This window comes from Artemia franciscana, chromosome 5 (genome assembly GCF_032884065.1).
Source record: "Artemia franciscana chromosome 5, ASM3288406v1, whole genome shotgun sequence".
Classification (NCBI taxonomy): domain Eukaryota; kingdom Metazoa; phylum Arthropoda; class Branchiopoda; order Anostraca; family Artemiidae; genus Artemia; species Artemia franciscana.
Window position 1 is genome coordinate 12,604,346 of NC_088867.1, and position 27,188 is coordinate 12,631,533.

Genomic DNA, 27,188 nt, shown 5'->3' on the forward strand with positions numbered 1-27,188 from the left:
GGGGGTCGAAACTTTCGGCCAGATTTTCCCCATGAAGGAAAAGTCGAAGGGGGATGAAATTTGGCAGGTTTCCTAGTTGGAGCTCGGGCTACGAAATGCATCCCTAACCATCCCTCTGCGACCACTGGAACCGAACATCGCTTAACATTGTCGTGGTTCGCCTCTTTAAAGAGGCACGAGTGTGCCTCCTTGATTTTAAAGACAAAATAAGGACATAATTTGGCAAAAATGATGTATTTTTGGATGCTCAGAGAACATACTCATGAACCAGAATGTTGGCAGCCCTGCCAGTAGTTCCTCTTCTGCGCATCAATAAATTTAACGAGAAAAAAAATTAGATTGGTTTCAAATTGTGATCGGTTGACCATTATGAATACGGATTCGGCGTTTGCTTGGGAAGTAATTTGTTTTTTGTACTTTGTTTTTTTTTATTTCGAGTGTTACAAGGTTAAATATGATCCCAAGTAGAGTATTATAGCGTTTCTTACGAGAAAAAGTATACTCAAAATGATTTTTAGCTTTTTACTTTGAAGAAAGAGGCAAAGAAAGCAACTATTTTTTTTTGTGTGTTTTTTTATTCTATGTGGGGAAACAGAGCTGGATAAACCTTGGTGTGAAATGGTTAATTGATAATAGTTACGTTTCGTAAAGTCCCTGTATCTAGACTAAAGGGATTTGAAAAAGATTCGATCCTCTTTAATGCAGTTTTTCCAGCATATTTAGTTCGTGATAAGGTTTTTCCAATGTCTTGTTAAAATTCAAACAATATGTTTTTAGCTTTATTTCCGAGCATGTCTATTTATTATTCCCATTTTATATAACACGACATATTTTTATTGCCTTGTTGTTACTGCCCACAGCTTAGATACCAATACAGTTATGAAACCTCAATTTATTTTTGGACACAGTGTGCGGTAGCGATGCTAGCGGCTGGAGACAGAAAACTGGCAGCATAGCTTAGATACCAATATTGGTATCTAAGCTGTGTATGCAACAAAACAAATTGCGGTATGGTGTTGTAGTACGATATACGCTTCGGAGTGCGGGGTTTGAGGAGGCGCCAAGTTCAGAGCTCTAGACCAAAAGATTCTCATGGTCAAGATAGGAGTTTTCATAACTGTATTGGTATCTAAGCTGTGTTACAGCTGGAGTAACCGACTTTCATCACAATAAAGTAATCGATCCAGGATCTGTAATAAAATTATGCATGGCGGTTACCTGATTCTGAAGCAGTGATCCCCTGTATATATAAGTATTATGTGCTCTTTAGTGTACTTCATGTCTGTTTTTGAATCTGATCAGCATCTTTTCTGAGTTTTCTACAAGTCAGGTCTTCTCTGCTTCCGGGCTTTGTAAATAAAACACCATTTTGTCCAACGATTGGCTTTTTGTGTTCCTAGTAGGCACATATGTATTATTATTAATAATGCACGACAGTGAACAATAAATTTTGAAAATTCTTTGCACTTTTTCTTCTTTCCCTCCAGTTAACACGTTAATTGTGAAATTTGATTTCATTCAAAATAGTTATATCATGAATTTTGTTTCTTGAACTGCCTTTAAATATGACTTCTTGAATTTTGAGAAATTCAAAGTGTGAAATACAGAATAGTTATTTTTTTATGATTTTGGGAAAGACAAGAAAGATAAGCAAAATATAGTCTATGAGAGGACAATTCAAAGAGTCGATAAATATCACGAAGGACGGTACTTATCTCATCCACAAAATATCATGACAAAATTAGAACTTGAAAAAAGGACAAGATTTGTTAATAACACAGTTAAGCATGTGAGCTATTCATATTTGCTTTGTATAATGTAATTGCAACCAGTCAGTCAGTTATGACAGCTGTGACAATGATTCTGTCTGGACCATTACGATCATAGCAACGGTTGCTGTAAATGCAACAGTTTTCCACGATTTGATAATGAACGACTGGAGTTCAGTTAGTCCAGAGTCACTACTTTTTTTTCCTTTCTCTTGAAATTTCTACTTAAACCCCAGTCTAAATTGGTGTGTTTTTAGCGTTGAAGAATGGTAAAACCGATTCCTTATTTTTGGACGAAAACGTGAATAATCTAAATGCACTAATAACGAAACAAAAATCAGTTTCTCATCTTTCCTGGCAATAAATTTAAAAGGAGAGGAAGAAGTGGAAGACAAAACTTTTTCTAAAGTAGTGTGATGGCTGATCCTAATTTATAAACGCTGGTTTAGAAAATCTTTCATTTTTAGACAATAGCTTGAATTATATTAGGAACAGCTCTAATATTTTAAAACCAACAATGTTATTCTAGTACCTCTTCAAGCAAAACTTAAACGTAAATGTTTTAAAGACAGCGACACTTTCTGTAGGACAATAAAAAAACAACAACTGATAAAAGAAGCCTGTTTACATTTGGATAATACAAGTCCATTTTACATATGCATCTGAATTTTCACATTTAGAAGCTCGGCGCATGTAAAACAAGTTTTCAGAATTAATCGTGTTATAAAAGATTATTTCCATCGTCTTGTTAAAAAAACTGTTTTTACTACATTTTGGTTTCAACTGCAGTTATCCATGAGTGTCTCCTCAATATTTATGCTCCTTAATTAATAAAAAAGAGAATTTGAAAAGCATTCAATCCTCTTTAAGGCCGTTTTTAACCACCTTTAGTTCGTGATAAAAATGAAACTCCTAATAATATTCTTATACCTCTCAACAAACTACTTGTCGTCTGGTTAATTTGTCCATTTAAGTCCTGATACACGATGAATATCATTTTAGAACTTTTGCAAATAGAATAGCAGGAAGGGTGCAATGGAAACTTTCTTTCGAAAACCAGATATAGATATCTTTGGGGTATATAAAACTTTTTTTTAAAGAAAACTCTGCGAGTAAATATAATATCGATAATTAAAAATTTATATGTTAACAGAACACGACAAAACGTGGGGGTTTAATGATCATTGTAAAGGGATTGTTTTCAAGCTCGAATAAGAAGATTTTTTATCCCTGAATTCCAAAATGGGGTTTGAAAGCTGTTTTGTTGAATATTTTTGTCCAATAATGGTAAAATAATGATTATTTTAATTGTATTAGTTGAATGAAATGAGCCCCCTCCGAAAATTATGCGACTATATCTTCCTTATGAACTGCCCCCGGGGAGAAAAAACAATAAGTAAACAGTAAAACATTAAAGTCTTCTGGCCTTGACTGCAGTGCTGCTTTTGAAAAACAGCTTTGTGTCAACCCCTAATATTTTTGTTTATGTTCTAATATATTCTTATAACTCCAATCTTCTTTATCCCTCAAATATAAGGGTCAATATAACTACTTAATGAATGTAGGTATGTAATTTATGAAGTTAAGTTTGATTTTGTTACAGGTAAGTGATAAAACACTGTGTTCCGAATTCGTTTTAGCTGGTTTTGCGCTCTGATCCCGTTTATAGATGTACTCCTATCAAAATAAACTAAACTTTTTGCTCAAACTGTTTATGAAATTTAACATCACAGTTGCAATGGAAAAAGTAGTGCAAACGTTCAAAGAACTTTTGATGTTCTAAGGACAGATATTAATGGTTTTTGACAATTTTTTTGCTATTATTTAAGTAGTCTTTACATCAATTGTCGAGGACGTAACTCACACAGTTTCCACCTCCTTCTAAATTTAGACGAACACTTTGAACACAAAGAAAAGTGACTTTTCTGGCATATTTACTGAAATACGGCGAAATGCCCCCCCCCCAAATTCCTAAAGATACACTTCTTCCCTCCTCCATCCACTAATTTTCCTGGATTAATGTAACTAGCACTGCCTAAGCTCAATACTATGTTCTTTGTTGTAAGTTGTAGCTTAACTTCATTGTATCATGTGCCCTAGCATTCTTTAATTTGGATAATTATATACAAAATTAAAAGTTAATCTATTATGATTTATGAATACACTGGCTTGACTGTCAAAGATCCGAACAAAATATTTTTCACAAGCTTCAATATTGGGATTGTTCAATTCATGCCTGAAAGCAATTTTTTTTGTTTCATGTTTATATTTTTGTTAATCCTTACACCCAAAGCTCTAACAACTTAGTTTTCATGTAGAAAAAGCTTCAGGTGGGTTGTCCCTCAAACTTCAGTTTGGTTTTACAGTACGTTCATGTTGTAAAATATGTTTGTCAAACATATCAACTATGCTCTAGGACTTGCGCTCTTAAAAGAACAAAAAAGTCATTTTCTACTTAGTTGAATGCGTTTAGTTTGGCGGCATGAGCTCAAGTAAGAAAGAAAAAAAAAGTTAAGTTTTTTTAGATTTACTGATTGTTAGAATTTGATTTTTACGTAATAAAAAAGGTACAACTCCATTAGACCAGACTTCAACACTAGTTCAACTAGCTTTATCACCATTATTGACAACATTAGTAAATGAATGTTAGATATTATTCCATACATTTGGTATATTTCGCTTTTTTTAATTAAAATGTTTCTTTAGATTGTATGCAACGTTGATTCAATGAAGAAGTCTTAGAAAAATTTGGCATTGATTTGGGGAATTTTGTTGGTAGCTAATGGTAAGGAGTTACTCATCTTATTTAAACCCTCTGATTCCCATCAAAATTATAAACTAAATTATTTTAGCTGTAAAATTCTAGTTAGGAGCCTTCTTTCTACCTTGAAAAGTGGCTAAGTTAGGTGAATAAAAATATCAGGAATGAATCCAGGGCCTAAAGATAGACCCAGGAAATTATTCCCAAGATACTAGGTCAACCTTTCTTTGGTTTCTAGGGTCCAAAAGAGGTAAAATTTTTGTTAATTGACTTCTTGGTATCTTGGAAAGAGTTTAGGCTAGGAAAATGAAATTTTCAGGGATGGGTCTACAGGTTAAAGTATGTCCTGGGAAGGTATTTTGAAATACCTACCCCCAATTGTTCTCCCTCTAGAGGGCCCTGACCTTTGATGACCTTTAAAAATATGTGTGTTTAAAAGTGAAACCTTGGAAAATAGATCTTCTGCTTAATTGAAGTAAAACAAAATTGTTTTCAGCTTCATAACTTTGCTCAATTCCGTTTTATAAGGTTTTAAAGATATGCAATTGATATGGCTCAAAATTCTACTCAAATAACAGAAATTGCATTTTCAGAACCAAGGCAGAGAAAAAGCAACAGTAAAATTCTAGTTAATTGACTTCATGCTATTTTGGAAAGGGTTTAGGTTAGGAAAATTAAACTTTTAGGGATGGGTCTACAGGCTAAAGTATATCTTGGGAAGGTATTTTAAAGTACCCACCTCTACTCCTTCTCCCTCTAGAGGGCCCTGAAATTTGCCTACATGGCAGGTATATACCTATTGAAATTTTGACAAAACAACATTTTACCTTAATTTTCTGTTACTAGTTGCTTTTTCTCTGCCTTTAGTTCTGAAAATGCAATTCCTGTTATTTGAGTAGAATTTTGAGCCATATCAATGTTTTTTTTTTTTCAAAATTTAGGAAATGTATTTGCATATCTTTAAAACCTTATAAAATTGAATTGAGCAAAGTTGTGAAGCTAAAAACAATTTTGTTGTACTTCAATCAAGCAGAAGATCACTTTTGCAAGGTTTCACTTTTATAACAAACGTTTTTTAAAGGTCATCAAAGGTCAGGGCTCTAGAGGGAGAAGGAGCAGAGGTAGTTGCTTCAGGATACCTTCCCAGGACATGCTTTAGTCTGTAGATTCATCCCTGAAAGTTTCATTTTCCTAACCTAAGCCCTTTCTGAGATAGCAAGAAGTCAATTAACTAGAATTTTACCAAAGCAACTAGTAACTTTTTCAAATTTTTTTTTGCTTTTAAACAACTTTTTTTCATGTCTTAAAAAGAAAAAAGAAATTCCTTGTTAAAATATATACAAATATTTTTGTAATTACCAGTTTTTTGCTCATTATGCAATTAATGTCTTTTCATGGTGAGGCTATTCAAAGGTATTTGATTATTACTGCAAGATTATTACCATACAATTTTGTTTTGTCAAAATTTCAATTGGTCATGTAGGCAAATCTCAGAGCCCTCTAGAGCAAGAAAGAGTAGAGGTGGGTACTTTAAAATACCTTCCTGGGACATACTTTAGCCTGTAGACCCAGCCCTGAAAGTTTCATTTTCCTAACCTAAACCCTTTCCAAGATAGTAAGAAGTCAATTAACTAGAATTTTACCCCAAAAGATTATATGCACAACATCTATTTGTCTGAATTCTGAAAACAAAACCTAGGTTTGGGGTAAGGTCCATCTGTAACACAAATAGCCTAAATGTTGTATTTGGATGCAGGATGCAATTCTGTACACAGTATATGTTTACACATTACAGGATTAGGGTATATACTTTGTTAATATAGGCTAGCTTTGAGGTTTACCCAATTTTCAGTTTTCAATCCCTTTTTTTTGGTAGGCTGTAAGCCTAGGATTAAGGCTATTGAGAAGGAAACATGTTAAAGTTTTTCCTTTTTTCTGCCATGTATCTTCTCTGGTTTGAACCTGTGTACTCTTAATTGAATGAATACCACCACAATAAGAAAAAACAGAAAGATAGCCTATGATAAATATATCTTACAATTTAAATGGGGCGGGGGGGGGGGGGCTGGGTATAAGGTAGGTATAGCAGAATTGCTTTTGGAATTTGTTAACTAGGGTATATATTTCTGGATATTATGAAGTAAGAATTGTTTTTTATTTTCTCATTAGCCCTAATTCTAGGCTTTTCATTGATTTCAGTTTTCTAAAATGTAAGTTCTGTCATTTCAGTAGGACTTTAGGTAAATACTAAGTAGTTTTACATAAATGACCTATGAATAAAGTAAACAAACCATTCAATGCTTTTTCTGGCTGTAGGCTATCTTCAATTGCAGCTTGGAACAGTGTCAGGATTCTCCCTGTAGAGGTCCAGAGTGATGATTTGAGTTGTTTTCAAAGTTCTTTAGTGACCAGATGGAGTTTAGTGGTTAGTAGCTTCCCAGTTGATTTGAATTCTCTAGAGCAGGGGTCTCCAAACTTTTCAATGTAAGGGCCATATTATATATTTCCCATATTCATGTGGGCCAAAGGGATAAAAAATGAGAGAAAAAAAATAATTGCTAGTAATTTAATTTCCTCAAATATTAGAGTATAAACATAAAAAAAATTAAAACATATCTTGTTGGAAAAAATCAGGGTAAACTAAATAGACTCCTGCCTTTAGTTTTATGCAACAAAATTAGTGTGATGAATGATACTATTGTTTTGACTTTAAAATTTAATTAAAATCAGGTTCCAGATTAGATGAGCCAATTGTAAGAATAGAACTGAAATGATCATCAGACAAATTTGCTTGATAGTTAGATTTCACATACTTCATGTTGGAAAATGTTTGTTCACACAAGTATGTTGTACCAAAAATGGACACAAAACTACAAGCAAACTTTATCAATTTGGAAACTAATCTGGCTGCAGACATTTCCATTTGAAATAGAGTTGGAAGATTTTCAGTATTGCAGTCAAATGGATTATGAAAGAGCCTGATTTTATTTTTTAAAATTTCTGATTTTTCGCCTCATGAAACTGCTTTTTAAAATCTGAAATTATTTCATTTGCAAATGAAGAAGGAAATTCAACTTTACTTTCTGCATGAAATTTTCTACAACATGGAAAATGAGCAAAATTCTTAACTTTCACCTGGCCTTCAAGTAGTGCAAGTTTTGCTTGGAATGCCTTGACATGAACAAAGTAGTCACTGATCAAATTTGTTTTGCCTTGCAATTTCAGATTCAAGTGATTCATATGACTTGTCATATCTGCAATTATCTGATAATTCATAATCTGATAATAATGGCTGAGGTTTGTTTTTATTTTTCTCTGTGAGAAGTAAATCAATTTGTGATCTGAGCTCAAAGAAATTCAGCAAAATCTTTCTGCAACTAAGCCATCTAACTGCTGTATAATAAGGCAAGTCAACAAACTCCGAATCAATTTCTTTCAAGAAATCATGGAACTGGTGATGGTTGAGTGCATGAGATCTAATGAAATTAACCACAGAAACACCAGGTTTCATGACACAAGACATATCAACATATTTTAGGCACAATGCTTGTTGATGGATAAGGCAATGCAGAAAAATGGGTTTTGAGAATCCTCCAACCTCGCAAGCAGTTGTAATTTGCCCAACCAAACCCTGTTTTATCTCAGACATATTCTTTCCTCCATCAATTGTCACACACTGCACTTGTTTCCATTCCAGGTTATATTCTGTTATAGTTTTACTTACTTCATTGAAAATGTCTTTTCCAGTTGTTGTGTTGTGCATGCTGTGAACTGATTCTGATTCTTGGGTCACATTAAATTCACTATCAACACCACGAATGAATACTAAGAGCTGAGAGGTATCACACACATCAGTTGATTCATCCAAAGCAAGAGAATACCAGCAAAAGCTTTTTGTTTTTTCCTTTATTTGCCGAATTATGTCGCCTCCTAAATCTTCAATTCTACAAGCAACAGTATCTGACCCAAGACTTATCATTTTGAAGAGGTTTACTTTTTCTAGACATGCCTCTTCTGCTGCTTCCACTAAACACTCTTTTATGATACTACCATCAGTGAAAGGTTTTCCTTTTTTAGCCAACACAGGCAACTTTGTAACTGGCTGTAGTTGAAGCTTCATTTTCAGTTATTTTCTTACTGAAAACAGCTTGTTGAGAATGCAGACTGTGCTGAAATGATTCAACTTTTTAGTACATTCTGCTCCTGTGATGTGAGAATAACTTGAGTCATGTTTAGATTCATAGTGCCGACAAATATTGTATTCCTTCAGAACAGCAAACACTGTCTCTACATATGAGGCATTAAAGCTTTATTATTTGCTTTCACAAAAAAGTACTTTATTTTGCATTCGTTATTTTTTCCTTTTCTTTGAATTTTCCATATCTGAAAACATAAGGGTAAAATAGGCAAAATAATTTGTACAGGAAAAACAGCTTTATGTGGTGTTAAAAAGCACACGAAATCCTCCATAGCGAATGGTTCATTGTGAAGGCTGCTGCTCTGCTTACATGTGAATACCCAACCGCGCTGCTGAGCTCCATTCCGCTCGGCTCTGCTCGTAGTGCAAAAGCACCCTAACCACACATCATAAAGCCAATGACAATACTGCTCGAAATACATCATTAATGATCAAATCCTCTCAACACCTCAGTTCACTCACCCCATGCTCTTTCTCACATAACTGCACATAGTACAACAAAGCCCCACTTGCCCTTTATCCATACAATATATAGTTATACACAACTGATTGGTTGTAATGCACAACACATACCTACCAGTACTAGTATCTGTGATTCACACAATCAAGAGAGGGAAACTGACTTGGGCTGAGCCACCTGACCGCCATCAGTCAACAGCCCCAGCTTTGAATAATCCTGTGATGCCAGTCGTACGATAATTTTTTTTTTCAAGGCCAACACACGGTATTTGTTTGGCGGGCCGGATGAAATTATGTGGTGGGTTGGATGTGGCCCGCGGGCCATAGTTTGGAGACCCCTGCTCTAGAGGACTACTCAGGACCCAGGCTTTGTTTGAAAACATCAATGAATTCACCTATAACCATTAGGCTACTTCAGAGAGTTTGTTCCCACCATTAACAGTATGCAAGGAAAAGAATTGAGTGTATCCTCTGGATATGAGAGACTGCTTGACAAATTTCAGGTGATGGTGTCTAGTTCTTGAATTGGGACCAACAGTAGAGAATAATCACCTTGCCTTAATCCATCTGAGAGCTTTAAGGTCTTCCAGACCTATAGTGCTCTTGAGTTGAGGACTGGATGGAGGGAGCACTGACAGTGAAATCTTTCAGTCGATTCCAATGGTTTATGACTCTTCTCAAAAAGAATCTTTGGTGAGTTCGCGATTGGGAGCTTCACTTTGGTAGCTCCTTGGAGTGTCCTCTTGTGTTGTGCCAGCTGGTACTGAGATTGCTGCCAAAAATTGCTGACTTTTTGCTCTGCAGCTTGTAAGTAAGCATCATGTTGCTGTGCAAGCGTCTGTAAACCAGAGTGGGTAGTTTGAGGTACCTGAGGCAGTCCTCATATGAGGTTGATGCTAGACTTTGTATGCATTTTGTTGCTTGTCTCTGTACGTTTTCAATGAGCCTCACATCTTATTTATAAGAAGGACCACCAAAAACATGCTAAAATCAAGATTGGGTCTGGCAAGAGCCTTATATAGTTTTATAAATATAGATGCCTGTCTGCTGTTGATAGTTGGTTTTAGCAGTCCAAGACTGGAGCTTGCACAGGAAACAACATAATGCTGGGAGAGTATCAACCCTCATTAAGTTGTAGGCTAAAATGGCATCACCGCTTTTTCTCTTGTAAACTAGTGTAGAGAAATTTTAGCTTTAATAGACTTGCAGGGCTGGAAAGCTCCTGCATATCACTTTGTTAGCATATCTTCCAGAAATTTTATGTCTTTTATTATAATCATGAGTTTTGTTACAAATTCTATTTTAAACCCTTTATGGGCTTTCAAAGATAATGCATATTTTTCTTAATTAGTTATACTTATAGGCTACACCTCTGTTAGTATCACTCTTGTTAAAACCAGTTTACTGGTAAATTGAATTGACAGTGACAAAATCAAGAATCAATAAATGCATGGGAATATATAATATAGACTATATATTTGGGTAGGGAAGTTGAATTTGGACAAAAACAATTATTATATTCAGAAATAGCATAAAAATGGGCATGAAGTGGTATGTTTACTTTATTTGTAGGCATTTATGCCAACTGCTCAATATTTACTGCATTTTAAGCCATGTCAGTGTTTTTTTTTTTTGTAAAATTCTTGATCAGGTACTTTTGGTTTTTTACCTTAATTTGTACATTGGAGCAAAATTAAGGTCATTACTGGATCTGTTGCGCTCTGTGTTGAGTATGATAAAATTTTGTCACTGCATTAGGGGCCAGTTGCCATAGAAAAAGTGGGGTAGCAAAGTAGCAATGCTAATTGGCAGTTTTCAAGTTTTTTGGCAATTTGTCTGAAAATGCCATTTTTACATATAAAAAAAATTTTGCTCTAAGAAAAGCTTTCAAAACACAAGTTTGGCTCTCTCATGCAAAAAGTTGGTTAGTCTAATTAGTCTAGGAAAATTTGTTGGCATATTCCATCTGGAAATACCAGCGCTTCCACTATCCCTAAATTTTTGGGGATTTTGTCATAAATCTGTCTTCTTGAGAAAATTGGTTCCCCAAAAATCCCCTTTTGTTCAGGGTTGCCACACATAGGGATTTATCACCACTAACAATCCCCCCTATTAACTGTCACTTTCACTTAACTTGAAATAAGTTTTTCATTACTTTTCAAAGTTTTTTAGTTAATTTTTTGTTTTCTTTTGCTATTCTGTTTATTTGTCAAAGGTCTGAAAATATAAGAGAGTTAGATTGAAAAATTATTCTAAAATGAAATAGGGAAAGCATGGTATATATGTAGAGGGGGAGGGGATTTTGTGATAAATTGGCAGATATTCTTCATTATCAAGCTATAAATTAGATGAACATACCTCTCAAGACTTTTTTATGTTGTTTCAAAATATAACCATCATTTTACTCAGAATTGAAATGGATCCTTTAAGATGATTAAATAAAAAAAAACAAGTTTTTTCAACTGAAAGTAAGGAGCGACATTAAAACTTAAAACGAACAGAAATTACTTCGTATATAAAAGGGGCTGCTTCCTCATCAACGCCCCGCTCTTTACACTAAAGTTTGACTCTTTCTCTCAACTCTTCTTTTTAAAACAGTAAAAAACTTTAGCGTAAAGAGCGGGGCTTTGATGAGGAAGCAGCCCCTTTTATATACGAAGTAATTTCTGTTCGTTTTAAGTTTTAATGTCGCTCCTTACTTTCAATTGAAAAAACTTGTTTTTTTTTATTTAATTTCTGAACGTTTTTGAATCAATGCATGTTTTGATTTTGGCTCCCCGCAGAGAAATAATTAAAACGAAATTTGCATATTTTTTTAATTTTTTTTTGGCTAAATGGCTTTCTCATAATTTTGATCGAATGATTTTAAGAAAAAAGAGCGGGGGAGGAAGCCTAGTTGCCCTGCAATTTTTGGTTAATAAAAAAGGCAACTAGAACTTTTAATTTTTTACGAATCTTTATTAGTAAAAGATATACATAACTTATAAATTAGCTTACGTAAAGAATTTTTTATTCTCATGTTTTTATTACACATATGAGAGGGTTCTCCCCCTCGTCAGTACCTCTCTCTTTACACTAAATCTTAAATTTTGGCCCAATTCATTAAGAATGACCCCTGAATCACAAAAGCCGTAGAATAAATAGTTGACATTACTAAAAATACTTTAGCGTAAAGAGCGAGGTATTAGGAGGAGTTGAGCCCCTCATATAGGTAATAATTTATGTTCGTTTTAAGTTTTAATGCTGCTCCTTACTTCCAGCTGAAAAAAACTTTTTCATATTTATTTTTTCATTGTTTTTTTTTTTAAATAATGCTAGTAAATCCTGCGCTCCCTTCATGGAAATTTCCTTCCCCCATGACAAATTCCTCGATGGAAAGTTCCCCCAGTATATCCCCCTCTTTTCAACCCCTCCCCCAACCAAAAAATCCTCCTGAAAACACCTGTACACTTCCCAATAACCATTACTATATGTAAGCACTGGTCAAAGTTTGTAACTTGTAGCCCCTCCCACGGGGACTGTGGAGGAGTAAGTCGTTCCCAAAGACATATTTATAAGGTTTTTCGACTACGGTGAATAAAATGGCTATCTCAGAATTTTGATCCGTTGACTTTGGGAAAATAATTAGCGTCGGAGGGGGCCTAGGTGCCCTCCAATTTTTTTGGTCACTTAAAAGGGCACTAGAGCTGTTCATTTCCGTTAGAATGAGCCCTCTCGCAACATTCTAGGACAACTGGGTCGATACGATCACCCCTGGGAAAAAGAAAGAAAAAAAAACAAAAAAAAAACAAACAAATAAACACTCATCCGTGATCTACCTTCTGGCAAAAAATACAAAATTCTACATTTTTGTAGATAGGAGCTTGAAACTTCTACAGTAGGGTTCTCTGATACACTGAATCTGATGGTGTAATTTTCGTTAAGATTCTATGACTTTCAGGGGGTGTTTCCCCCTATTTTCTAAAATAACACAAATTTTCTCAGGCTCCTAACTTTTGGTGCGTAAGACTAAACTTGATGAAACTTACATATTTAAAATCAGCATTAAAATGCGATTCTTTTGATGCAGTTATTGGTATCAAAATTCCATTTTTTAGAGTTTTGGTTTCTATTGAGCCGGGTCGCTCCTTACTACAGTTCGTTACCACGAACTGTTTGATCCCCTTTTCTCTTATTTTCTACAATTTGGTATGTATCTTGTTTGCATTTCCTCTAGCTTTATTATATAAATCTTAAATATATAATTATTGAATGTGTGATAGATTAAAGGGTAGGCTACTTATGTATTATACTGCCAACACTCAAGTTTATGCTGTGTAAAACTTCAGAACAATCTGGTTTTATTTCTCTGTATTAAGAAACAATTAGCTTGCACTTAGTGGAAAACAAGTGGCAGGTGACAGAACACGTTGGAATTATTTAATTTGGGCTATATATTTGCACATTGGGGGGTGGAGGTTAGATTAGTTTAGGTCAGGTCGCCCCCCCATAATGTGCAAATATATAGGCCAAGTTTGTTTTTAAAGTATTATATATTCATTAGATTTAACCAACTTTAGTTTTTGAGTTCTGGCAGTATAATACATAAGTACTGGTTAAAGAAATTGATATTTTTGCCAGGAATTTTCACCATTTAAGATTTTGTTGAATTTTGTTTCATTAGATATATAAAAATTTAGTACTTTTCTTTTTCCCTTGAAAATTTTATTTTGTATGTAACCTTTTATCTTCACATGTATTCCCCTCCTCCTCCTCCCCTCACCATTACTACTCTGGTGAACTCCCTCCTGCAATATCTTTGGCTGGCGTCTAGTGGAAAAGTCTAGTGGCGTCTTGAGTGTTTCAACTGCAATGTAGGATCTTCTTATGGTCTAGGAAAGTTGTTAAGTAAGTAAATGAAATTTACAGAATAGATATTCTGCTCAAATTAGGGCATTGGATTTTTTTGAATACTTAGACCTGCCTCCACAACTTCTAATGCTTGAAGAATTATTAGCCCTGTATGAAGGCTGGTCCTAAGATAAAAAAAAGAAATAGAATTGAAAAGATTGCGGTAAAATTGGATTCGCCATTCAAAACTTTTCTTAAGTATTATCTTCTTACCATAAATATTGCAGCCCCTCCACTCTGCCCCTCTTAATGAGACAAGCCATAGATTATATTCAAATTTGGGGAATAGTTGATTAAAACAGAAGTGACCCCAAAATATGATTCATAAAAATTGTAAATTATACCCGGAAGTAAAAATTTTGTTATTATTTCCAAGCTGTTTTCTTGTAAAGTTTTATGTTATTCTCGTGTATTTTTTTTTACAACTGATTGTTCTTTATTTCTTACTCTGCTGCCTGATATCTTTGTTTGAAGATTGATGAATTATTTGTATATAATGAGCTGTAAGTAACTCAACCCAACAGGAACCAAAACTTTAAGAAAGAGCAACTACTGCCCTCTCGTCAATACCTTGCTCTTAACTCTAAAGCTTGAATTTTATCCCAAATCTTTAAGAATGACCCCTGAATCACAAAGGCCATAGAATAAATACTTGAAATTACTAAAAATACTTTAGAATAAAGAGCAATGTATCATGGAGGAGACGAACCCCCTAATGTACCTAATATTTTATGTTCGTTTTAAGATTAAATGCTACTCATTACTTCCAGGTCAAATTTTTTTTATGTATTTTCTCATTTTTTTTTTAATAATGGTAGAATATCCTGTGCCCCCTTCATGGAAATTCTCTTCCCTTGTGATAAATTCCTCCATTGAAACATCCTCCCACGTAACCCTCTCCCCCAATCCGCCCCCATCCCAACGCGAAAAAGTCCCCTGAAAACGTTTTTACACTTCATAATAACCATTCCTGTATGTAAACAATGGTCAAAGTTTGTAACTTGCAGCCCCTCCCCCGGGGATTTTAGGGAATGAATTCGTCCCCAAAGACATATTTATTAGGATTTCGACAAAGCTGAACAGAATGGCTATCTCAAAATTTTGATTCGGTGAATTTGGGGGAAAATGTGCGTGGGGGGGCCTAGGTGCCCTCCAGTTTTTCTAGTCATTTAAAAAGGGCACTAGAACTTCTAACTCCCGTTAGAATGAGCCATCTCGCAACAGTATTTAGTTCGAATAGTAAGACATTTAATTTCAAAGTTTGGGATAGATAGCTGGTAAATAAAACACTTATAATTATCAACTGGCCACATATGTTACACCCTGCAGCTTTTGGAGTAAAGTAATAAACATAACTCATTGGAAAAAGCAGGGAATTGGGGGTATTAGCTCTCCATCTTGCGTAAAATTATTCATGTTCCATTAAGTTTTTATTTTGCTCTTTACTTACATTTGAAAAACTTGTTTAAAAATATTAAATCTTGTTATTGTGTTTGTCTCTTGAATTAATCACAATACAAATTTACCATATTTTTACCTTCTAGGCTGAACTGGGTCAATGTTAGACTTATTAAGTATACTTTCATTGGCAGCACAATACATATATCTAGACAGTACAATCATACTAAAAAAATATCTGTCACCTACAGTCTCGGTGTGTGTAAAAGCTCCTCCCATTTCCTTTGTTTACGCTGTTCATTGCAGCGTTTCCTCTTTGACGGATTTTTCCGTCAAAAAGGGATTTTTTGGGTCTTCGACGGATGAGAATTTGATCTGTAGGATTTCTGGATTTTTGAGGGATTTTCTAAGATTTTACGTAAGATTGAACTTAGTTGTTTTTACTCTCAAATCAAACTGATCTTTTTAAGTGTGTATCTTTACTGTTGTTTCTTTGTTGTTTTCCGTTCAGATTATTTTTCAACCAGGGTTGATTCCCGGACTAATTAGCTCACCTACTCCAGTCCGAATCCAGAAAATGGTTTGGGGTTAACACGATCAAGTCGTATCCACTGTTCAAGCAACCGTGACCTATGCAGTGAGTCATCAGGTCAAGTTGATTCCCGCGATATATTTATACAGGGAGTTAGTGTTATATTAAAGCGAGGAACTTATTGGAAACCGAGGAGGTGCTTTTTTTTGTATACCTTGATACGATATGCACTTAGTAAATAGAATACTTCAAGAACAGAATTTGTAATTTCATAGCTTTTCCTTCTTGTTTTACTGACAGAATGTTATACGTGGTTACACGGTTTCTTTAATACCTGAAAAAGGTATGACAGTCTTAGAATAGCGGAGTGCTACCAAAGTCACATAGTAGCAGTTAGAAATTTGATTTTAGCTAGTTATTTGATTTTATCTATGCCACTTGATTTTAACCATACCGGCAGAAATCACCTTTTAGCCGGTATTAACCTACACCCAGGAACCTGAACTATAGAGGCTGAATAAATTGTTACGGTGGTTGACCAGCTAGTTCCACTTGTGAAAAGCCTGCCAAATAAGTCTGTAACTGAAAAGATTGCTCTTGGAAAGCAGAAAGCAACTAACATTGTTTGTCAAGGGCTACGGACTTATTTTGATGATAATCTTTGCGTAAAACTCGAGTCAACTCAGTTCACAGTCATTATTGATGAGACAACCGATGTCAGTGTGGTGAAACAACTTGCTGTTGCCGTCATATTTTGTAGCTCAAAACTTGAGATAGAAGTTGATCTGCAGGACATGGTCGGAAGCCCTGAGTCAAGAGCAGAAACAGTCTTTGAGCTTGTCGAGAAAGCTATCAAAGATAGAAAGATACCACTCGAGGACTGGATCGGCTACTGTTTGGATACCTGCAATATTATTTTTGGCTCTGACGATTCTGTTGTCAGCAGGATCAAGGCACAGCATCCCTGGATCACCTGTGTAAAGTATAGCAGCCATATGATCCAGCTAGTAGCATTTTATGACTGTAAGAAGCTAACAAAGGGGTTAGCAGATTATGTCGTACCGTGTATGCCCTTTTCAACATGATTGCTAAGAGCGACTTTGTTGCCTTCCAAAGATTTACTGACACAGATATCCATCGAATGCTCTCGCCTAGGCAGACGCGTTGGCTTTCACGTAAATTGTGCGTTGATAGGATTCTCGAACAGTGAAGTCCTTTGCATCTCTACTTCCAAGGATTAGCTCTCGAAGACTCCACTCACGCTAACGATCGAGCTGCACAAGCGTTGGCTAATCCACTTCTGAGAATCCAGTTGGAATTTGAAAGCCATGTTCAGGAGTTATTCAATGATTTTGACAAAATCTTCTAGAGGGGAAAGCCGCTCTTTCATTATTCAATCAGAAGTCAAGCTGCTGATCCGTAAATTTTTAATGAGCCTTATGAAAGCAGCCTACGTCAGAGGGACGTCTGTGCTAGAGTTGAACCCTGAAAGTGTCAGGGAATACTTTGCTTTGGAAGAGTTATATCTTGGGATACTCGCCTGTGAATCTCTAGAGACTTTGTAGTCAGACCAAAGAACTCGCACTGAAGACCTTTCTGTTAATTTGGTGTATTTGTCAGCCCGTTGTCTTTAGGTCGAGGCGATTAAGCAGATACAGCCAAGATTCGTATTTGACGACGAAATGTTCGTATATGTTGATCTGTTAGACCCTGTGATGGCCACCGACTCGACAGTTCCAATAAAGCTATCAAAATTTCTTCTCAAATGCAAACTTCTGAACTGGAATGCTAAAAGCATTCATGACGAGTGACGGAAAATACTGATCTCAGACCTCCATAAAAGTACTGAAATTTTGGGCTTTTAGAGAAAGATTTCCGAGATCAATACTTCCACTAGAAGTCCAAGGTTTGCAAACGTCATGGTCATGAATAGGTATTTGCTTTTGCTACCACTGAAACGCCGTCGTTGAACATTTCTTTATTGTCCTAAAAAACATCAAAACTGATTCTTGGAATCGTCTCTCATCCATCTCGCTAAGGACTGCGATGCAAACGAAGGCAGGGATGAGAAGGATAAAAATTGACTCCGAATCGATCATCCTGGACCAAAAGCTGACCAAAAGATCGTGTCGGTCAAGGCAAACGTGACGGTTGAAGATTGTCAAACACTAGCTAGTATACAACGTGAAGCTTTTGTTTCTGGAGCTGATGCCGTCGCCGAAATGCAGTGGTAGCTGATTTCCATTGTATCCCATTACCCCAGAAAGTGGTTGTTTGTTTTTTTGTACAGCATTATATATTATAGTTAATCGATATCCGTATTCGTTCTAGTCACAAAGCGTATATTGTCTCAAAATTTAGAGGCTTTCAAAGGAGCTAGCTTCCGAGTTACTGGCCATCATGAGTTCTAATAGATCTAACGTACATAAACATTAAATTCGTCGAGCTCTTTTAGCCCAGAGTAATTGCAGATCGTAGTCTATCACGATAAAAGGACAATTTTTACTGAGTTAGCTTAGCTGTCTAATAATTTAGACAACAGGCTGATTTGTATACCACTTAACAGAATATTGTATGTTTGAGCTGTACGATCAGATAGGAAGTGTAGTCTATGTACTGATAAACGAGCGTTCCGAGATATACTCTAGTCCAACTTAAGCAGAAGTGTCACTGACACACTTGGTTTCATGAAGTTGTGTTCTTTTTCACAATGAGATAGTTGCGGAATTCATTGAGCAATTTACAGGCAACGAGATACTCGGCGACATTCTGGACTATATGAAAAATATCCATGAACTTTTAGACATCGGTTTTAAAGCTCTTTTAGTATCTTCGTGGGAGGGGGGGAGTCATTAGTTACATTAAAAACACAACAAGGGAGAAACGAGATGTGAACTCGAAAGACAACTCTGAGTAAGAACGCATTAACTGATCTGCAATAAGGCTTGACGACATTTTAGGTGAAATTCAAGTAGCCAGTACATCATTTGTCCAACCCTCTTATCTATCCCGTTCACACCACCTTTTCAAGAGGTGAATAAATGGAATTTTTAGCTTTTTTTCTCGTTTGACTGCCCACGGATCTGGCGGAATCTTTCTCAAGGGCAGCATTGAACTCCAGAAAGTGTTTCAACAGAGCACACTGTTCTGCTTGTAACAGCTGCTTACCACAAGATTTCTATTTGAACAGATTTTTGTTGTGAATTTTTAGGATTTTTCAACGGAAAAATTGACGGATTTTTTGTTCTCAGTCGGCAGAATTTTACGGATTTTTGGTCTACCAGAACGGAAAACTTGCCATCATGAAGTGGAAACTCTGGTTCATTGTATATTTCTCAGTTGTTCCATCAACTTTGAAAAATTGTGCAAACCTGTATTATTTACGATTGTAAAAGCAGAAAGAAAGGGAGTGAACCAGCGAAGTGGTTCACTACCTATTTCACAGGTATGGCTTATGACTTGACTGAGTGTTGGATTCAGGATTTCTTAGTGGGGGGTTTGGAATAAATTTTAGCAAATAAGGAAATTTCCAGTGCTAAATTCTGATCAACGCCGTGATAGGGAAAATGCCAGATTTTCATAAATAGTGGGAGATCCCCGATTTGGCTATACAATTTGAAATTTACTTTAAAATGTTTTACCACACAGCTGCAACCTAATAGCTTTAGCATAGGTTATCTATTTGGCCTCACAATAATTTCTGGTTTTAAATGGTAATATTGTGTCATGGAATATCAAAACTTTTTCTTCTTGGCAAGGAAATATTTTCCTTTGAATGTTTCCTTTTTTATACTCTTTTTTTCGGGCTATAAAAATGTCCGTGGAAATTTGATGTAGGACCTTTCTTTTTCTTCTAATAACTGGTTGAGTAACCGTATCCAAGGAAATACCAAACGCCTGATAAGATCTGTGTGTCTGAAATTGTTAGTGAGTTTTCAGAAAATTAAAGGATATTAAAAGAATTGCATTTGTGTTATAGGAAGAACATAAAGTAATGCTTGTTGTTATTATTGTTGTATATTTTCTGCAACGAACTTGCAAATTACGTAAAACTTCTCTTCAGACAGCATTATTCTCTTATGACTCATCAAGTTAACCCTCACGATACGTTTCATTATCTTTCCAGTTTTCGGTTACTTGCAAGTTTGGTATATAACTTTGGATGTTTCAGAATTGTGTTAAAATTATTTAAATTATTTAATCATTCTAGTTACCAAGTTTATTGTCAGTTGCCACTAAAACTTTGCTTTGTCTAGGGTATGTTTAAGCTAGAGGAAGGGGGTTTGGTCCCTAACTAGATTCAACAATGGCCTTGCTTGCATAATTTGCTGTAGCTTAATTATCAAGCTTTGACATGACATAGCAAAATACTTTTGGCAGATGCCAAAACAAATCATTTTATTCATTCTTTGTTTTCCTTTCCATTCTCAAACCAATATTATCTTTACCTTTTGCATTATTACAGCCAGACCGATTATTTTCCTTTTTCTTTTTTATCTCTTTTAACGTATTGCATTCTTTCTTATCCCCTAGACAGTCAATTCGCCTTATTTTTTCTCCAGGCTGTGAATACTGATGCCACACGCATGCCTACCCATGAAAAGATGTAATGTTGCTTAGTATTCTCTTGGTTTAGATCTTCTCAGAAGGAGCTGTATTGCGGTCTGGCTTTGTCTAATTGTTGAGATAGGAGATGATCGTTCTGTCTAGATATATGTTATATGGCTGGTAAACACAGGCTGAGACTCAGTTACACACGCTGAGATCACAGGGTAGACACAGTTGGTAGACACAGGCTGAGATTGGATGGTTGCAATTATTTGCGGCTTCTTTAACACGCCAGAGAAAAACAAGCATTTGAAATCTAATTGTAGGATTTAAAATTGTAGGAGTAGGATTTAAAACTGAAAATAAGCCAGACTTACCCTACTAATGAGGAGCTTGCTGACCCATTGAACTTTATATTGAAGCTTCACTTTAGGCTAAACTTTTAGGAATGTTTCCTTTCTAGTATTTTAGACTACAGTAAATAAAGCAAGCTCTTAATTGTGTTTTATTTACTGGTTGCCTTCAAAAATATTTTTATGGTTAAATTCAACTGTTCAAAATAAATGAAATGAATAAGTAGTACCAGAAGTACCTTTATGTATTTGTATACGATAATCGTCTTCTGTTAGTAATTATGGACTTCTCAGTCAAAACCATTTAGCCTTCTTCCTTTCCTGTCTTTTTATGAGGTGTGTTGAACTATTACAGGTTGCTGCTATTTATATGCTATGTAATAGCTCTACTACCACACTGGAGTTACAATAGCTCTACAAGTAGGATCATTTTGTCTGTTTTGTGTTTTATTGCTATTCTTCCAGAGGATTTGTCTATGGATAGTTTTTGCTACCCATTTGACTGACTGTATTTCAAAGAGCAGGGTGTACAAAAAATGTGGCTCTCGCTTTCTAGAGCTATAATGGGAGACAAATTGAGATGGGTAGAGTAAGTTTAGCAGATGAAGAATGACAAATCGTCAAAGATCGCCCTTTTTGGCCATCCATTTAGGGCCAAATGAAAAAGCCGTCTAGTGCCAAATGTCTCAGAATGGAGTGGGAAGAGGTCGTATGAAGAGATTTAAGGAAAATGGAGATTCTTGGGATGGTGTAAAGAGGGAGGCTTTTAATAGAGAACAAACATGTTCAGCTGTTTTGGCCTCAGGCGACTTGGTCCTAAAGGGAGTTGTCAGTAGCAGTAGCATTAGTTTACTTTCATTAAAAAAAAATGAATTCCCTTCGTTTTTAGCATTATACGAAGCTAACCTAAATATAATGGGCTGATGTCCCTTTTCGGCATCTTCTCTTTATGGGTTAAGCTTTTCGATTGACTACTAAAAGTTAATGTTTTCTTTATAATCCATCATTTCTGCAATGAGAGAGGAGCTTTTACCCTTCAGCATCCATATTACTTGCTGGGTCAAAATATATTCCTCCAAATAACTGGGAAATGATTGGCGAGTTTCCACCTTCAACACTGATCCAAAGAGCCTCCCATGAAAATTATGGAAAAGTGGGCCTAATTTAACAGGATGAACACATCCTATAACAGATGAAGTTTCACAATAGCAGATGAAGTTTCAGCAAACACTGATGTTCTTTCTTCAAGACATCTAGTTGAACGAATCATTATTTATCAGCCAAATTGGGTCAAAACCACGAATCAGTGCTTGAACTTTGCTTTTTGGGGGTTTGCACACACTTTCATCTTGTTTGGAGAGGGAAGGCTCGTAAATCTCTGTCATTACTATATGTATAAGAATGGGTTGCCGAATCTAATAAAGCTTAGTGGGAAGTCAGAGTAAGTGTCCTAGTTCTTCCTTTTTGTGGTTTGTCCCTGATACAATCCATGTGAGAGGAGGGGTGCTCAGTTTGAAGCAAGAGCTAATGCCATAGTTTTAGATTTGAACCAATCCCAACTCAATGGGGGATGAAAAAAAATGGGCCCCTAAATACATGTCAACCTTAAGGGTTTGCTGTATTCTGTTTTTCTCCCAGTCTGTTTTTTTGTTTTTTTTTGCATTGGAAAAAATAAGGAAGAATACAAAGATTAGTCTTCAAATCACGATTAGAATATTTGAAGCTACGGTATTGACAGTGGTCAAGTATGTTTCTGAAGCATGGGCGCTTTGAAAGATGGGGGAATATTTCTTGAATATTTTCCAGAGGAATTAGTATAAAGATAGTTATAGATACCTGTTTGACCGTCCGTAAGTCAAACAACAAACTTTATGAGCAAGGCAATTCCATCCCATGAAAGAAAGGTTTAGATGGCCAAGACTACTTCAACAGGCCTACCTTAACAATTGAACTTAAAAAATAAAATAAACTTCAAGTTCTACAGGTACAGATATGCTTTCGGTGTTCCTACTCGAAAAGAATCAGTGAGAGAAAGTCTACATTCTTGTCTTCCATTTCATTAAAAATGTCCAGTGGGACTATATTAAATTTGATAGGTATCAGTTACTTCGGCTTTGGATGTGCCTTTAGAGGCTTTAAGTCCATCCAATATACAATGACGCTTATGTTCCTCCGCGATCATGGCCTATGGGTCACAATTGCTGCTATTTTTCACATAACCCACGCCTCAAAGGTACAATTTAGTTTGTGAAAGGTATGTAGTTAGTCAGAGCTATTCATTTCAGATTATTTATAAAATTTTCAAACATGTCTACCGTCTTTTCCTTGACTTTAAAAAATTCTTTGTTATTATACAGTCTCTTTGAAGCTGGGCCATTTACATTTCATCTCACTGTTTGATAATTTCGTTTGAAGCTCTTCTTTAAACCCTAGTAGATATTTTCAAACTTTGCTAGTGCAAAAGAGGAGACAGAACTGTTTTGAAAGCTTTAAAAAAATTATTATAAATATAAAAAAGAGTAGGCCTAGTTTGTTACTTATTGATTTAGCTTCTTCCCGCATCAGTGTCTTTGTTGGGACTTCTTCTTTATCGATAACGCAAGTGATGTTATTGAGATCATCCAGTCCATTCGAGGCTAGGCGGAGCTAAGGCAGGTTCTAACCGCAACAACTATTGACCGCTCTTTTATGCGGGTGACTCTTGGGTTGGGCACATTAGATTGAAACCCGGATATCTATAGTAGAACAAAAGAAAACAACAACAACCAAAAAAAATATGGCAGATCCAATATTGTTTAATCTGGGCTAATGACACCGGTCTACACAGCCAATATTTTTGGGAGAGGGGTGTATTTAAGAGGGCACAGTTGAAAAAAAAATGCTTTTAGGATTTGTTTTTGCTGCATGTTTGAGACATGTTTCCTATCATTAGGAATCAAGCAATTGTAATCAGACCGAGCAATATCGACATTCTGGCATTCCTTACATTGTGCGTCTGTATGCATATCTGGATGTTGAAGTTCTGTGTCGTTTTTAAACTTAGCTTATTAAAAAACTTTTTTTTCGGGGGGGGGGGGGGTCTGAGAAAATCCGAAAATTTTCTACACTTTTAATGTAAATTTGCTTTTCCAGGATTGTCTCGCCCGTTTTAAAGGGCTGTAGACTCCTATCAGAGGGACAGAACCCCCCCCGGCCTAATTTAGCCCTTCAGTTTTTGTTTACAATCTTCAACACTTTCAAGCCTAAACAGTTCATATGATGATATTTGTGATTGTATTATTTTTTTCTTGTTAATTACCTAGTTTTTAATGTCATGCCAATTGCCCAGGTCAAATTCAAATTGACCAGTTATACCCCCTGTTGGATTTTGGTAGTTCACCCTGCATTAGCTTTTTCATTGGAAAATAAGTTCATACCCCCTAGGATTGTTTCAAATTCTGGTCATTGCAATTTTACATATTTGATTATGCTGTTTGAAGAAAATGAAATGTTGAGCTAATCCGGATAAACACGAATCACCAAGTATAGGTTGAATGAAATGCTCAGTATCAATTTGGTCCTTAAAGTGTATAATTGTTCGCATTGTTATTTTGTATTTAGTTTTCTTTAGTTTTATTTCAGTTGCATTTGGATTATTAATTGAATTGAATGGTAAGTCTGGTTAAAATGTTTTTTTTTTTTTTTTACATTTGGTCTTTTTGGCTGTGCAATTATATTTGAGTTGACTATCTCAATTAGAATGAAGAAATAGTTCGAATTATACAGTCTCAGGTATTCAATTCAATGACTAAGGTAGGGCGGGGTCTACTGAGAACAAAATGATCTTTTGTAGAGTGTTAAAAGTACGAAATTTGCAGACACACAGTCCATACTCCAGGGCTGGGGTCTTGTAAAGACTCTTTTCCCTGAAATGAATTTTTTTTTATAATGAAATTGTTGGATTGTTTTTTATTTAGACCCTTTTATCCAATATTTTAGTACGAGAGTATTTGGACCAATCTTACGGCCCATTAATCCCTGTCATCATTGGTACAGGTATGTTAGAAGTGGTATTTAACTATTGCCCAACCAGTGACAGGATTAGCCAGGGTTAGTAAATAGTAGCTGGAAGGTTACCGTTTCAGGTTATGGAAGATACCCCTCCCCTTCTTACATATTTATTAAGGATACAAAGAAAACTGATAATTTAAGCACTAAATTTAAACTATTATCTGAGACTCGTTCTTATATTTGCCTTTCATGCAATTATATGCCGAAACTACATTTGGATTCGTAATCATTGAAAAAAATAAGGTATTTTCACAAAGATATTAAAAAAAATAGGTTTAACGTTAAAAATTAGAATGCATAGAAGCCAACCATGCTACACGAAAGTTTAACTTGCGCTCAAACCTGTACTTCTTTCAAAAAGTCCGTGGTAACCAACTGTAAGTGAATTTATTAAATTTAAGATTAACCATAAAAAGTTATACACAAGAAAAAATTTGTGTGAATTAAGGAAAAGGAAGAAACACCCCTTATGATGGTACGTCTTTGGGAAATCTGAGCATCGTATTCGGCATATCTAAAACCCCTTTAGCGGAAGTTTCAAACTCCTATATACAAAACAAGAATTTTTGTATTTTTTTTTCCGAGGAACTTGATAAAGCGTGCGTGTTTTTTTTTTGCTTGTTTTTTGCTGAGGGTGATCATATGTAACTAATGCTCGTAAAATTTGAGGAGAGGGTCCATTTGAACATAACTTGGTAGTTCCAACACTCTCTCTAATTAACAAAAAAGATCGTAGTCTACTGCCGCAAAGTATCCAAAATTGCCATTTTGTACTACAAATGAAAATTCTTGCCCAAACAAGGCCAAAATACGATCAATTAAAAATTTTAAGACGACTAATCGGCCAGTAATTGAAAAAGTTATATATACAGCACATTAAGTTTCAGATTTTACCATAGCAGTGTGCTGATTTCTGTCATTTTGTTCAGCAAATTAGAAATTTCTGCATGAGCAGCGCCAAAATCCTATCGAGTAAAAACTTTGAGATAGCCAATTGGTTTACAACTATCGAAAAGCTAGATAACTATAATATTTTTGTATTGCAAATTAGAAACTTATCCTCCTGGCGTCAGAGGTCATAGTGCCACATGGTGCTGCATTCGTCCCAAGACATTCAACTGTTCTTATCGTTTGTTTTATTGCAAACATGCACACTGTTTTTATTGTGATATTTCTTAGTACTCCAAGATACTGCCAACATATTAAACTTTAAAATAAATAGAAAAAATATTGAAAAGTAGAAAGTATTGTAGAGACAGCATTAATTAAGCAGGATATCCGGAAGCAGATATTCTCACAAAAAGAAATAATCCGCTGAAATTTGTTTCTTTTCTTTGGTTGTATTGTCATGGAGTACTATTGTCTTCCTCCCTGCAAAGGTGGCTTAAAAAAAAGAAGAAAACAAAAAACGAATAGTGGAATGTCTTGATTAAATGTGTTCCGATTATTGTTTTTTAAATTGCGATTTTAAGTTTGGTTTTACTTTTACCAGAGCTGTTATTTCAGCGTCTCATAGCTTGCTCATTATACCTCCAAGTTTAATATTGCAGCAATGACGCTCAACATCAAAATCTGGTAACGATAGGTGCACACAGGTCTCAGCCCTGGGAGGAAAGGGACAGAAGAGTGTTTTTTTCTATGAGCCGGGGGTCCAAATCTTATGAATTTTAGTTTTGCCACTAATTTCTAATGTGTCTAGAAGGGGAGGGTGGTTTTTCAGGAAAATCCCAGGTGGAGGATGGTCAGTGGACCAATCGATCAGAAAAACCCCTTCCTCAATTAATCAATGTATAGGAATGTGTGACCCACATTTTTGATGGTTTAAAGCTCTTTTTTGTGCTAAACAATCTATAAAAATTGTTTTGATAGGGTATTGTTGAAGAAGTATCAAAAATGGAGGAAGTTAAAGATTCACCTACTGAAGGACATGCAGTTCAAATTGTAAGAGTAAACGAAGATCATACATTTAGCCTGGATGAAGAAGCTTTGGCTGAGGTACTCAATCAGGAGTATTGTAGAGACAAACCCCTCGCAATCATTTCCGTAGCTGGAGCATTCAGAAAAGGAAAGTCATTTCTTTTGGATTTCATGCTGCGATACCTGAAAAAACAGGCATGTATTTTCTTCTTGCACTGAGTGGCTTAACTGTTTCTGAGTGTTCAAACAGCTATATTAGTTTTTTTTTTTTTGTTTTTTTTTTTTTTTTGTTTTTTTTTTTGCTGAATCTAGA

General features: G+C 35.5%; 1 long non-coding RNA gene across 1 annotated transcript; it reads left to right on the forward strand.

The window, feature by feature from the left end:
• Positions 1–230: 230 nt before the first annotated feature.
• Positions 231–27,069, forward strand: LOC136026987 (uncharacterized). The gene is made up of 3 exons (XR_010617467.1): positions 231–399; positions 4,476–4,554; positions 26,828–27,069. It is a non-coding gene; the product is annotated as an uncharacterized LOC136026987 (long non-coding RNA).
• Positions 27,070–27,188: the final 119 nt, after the last annotated feature.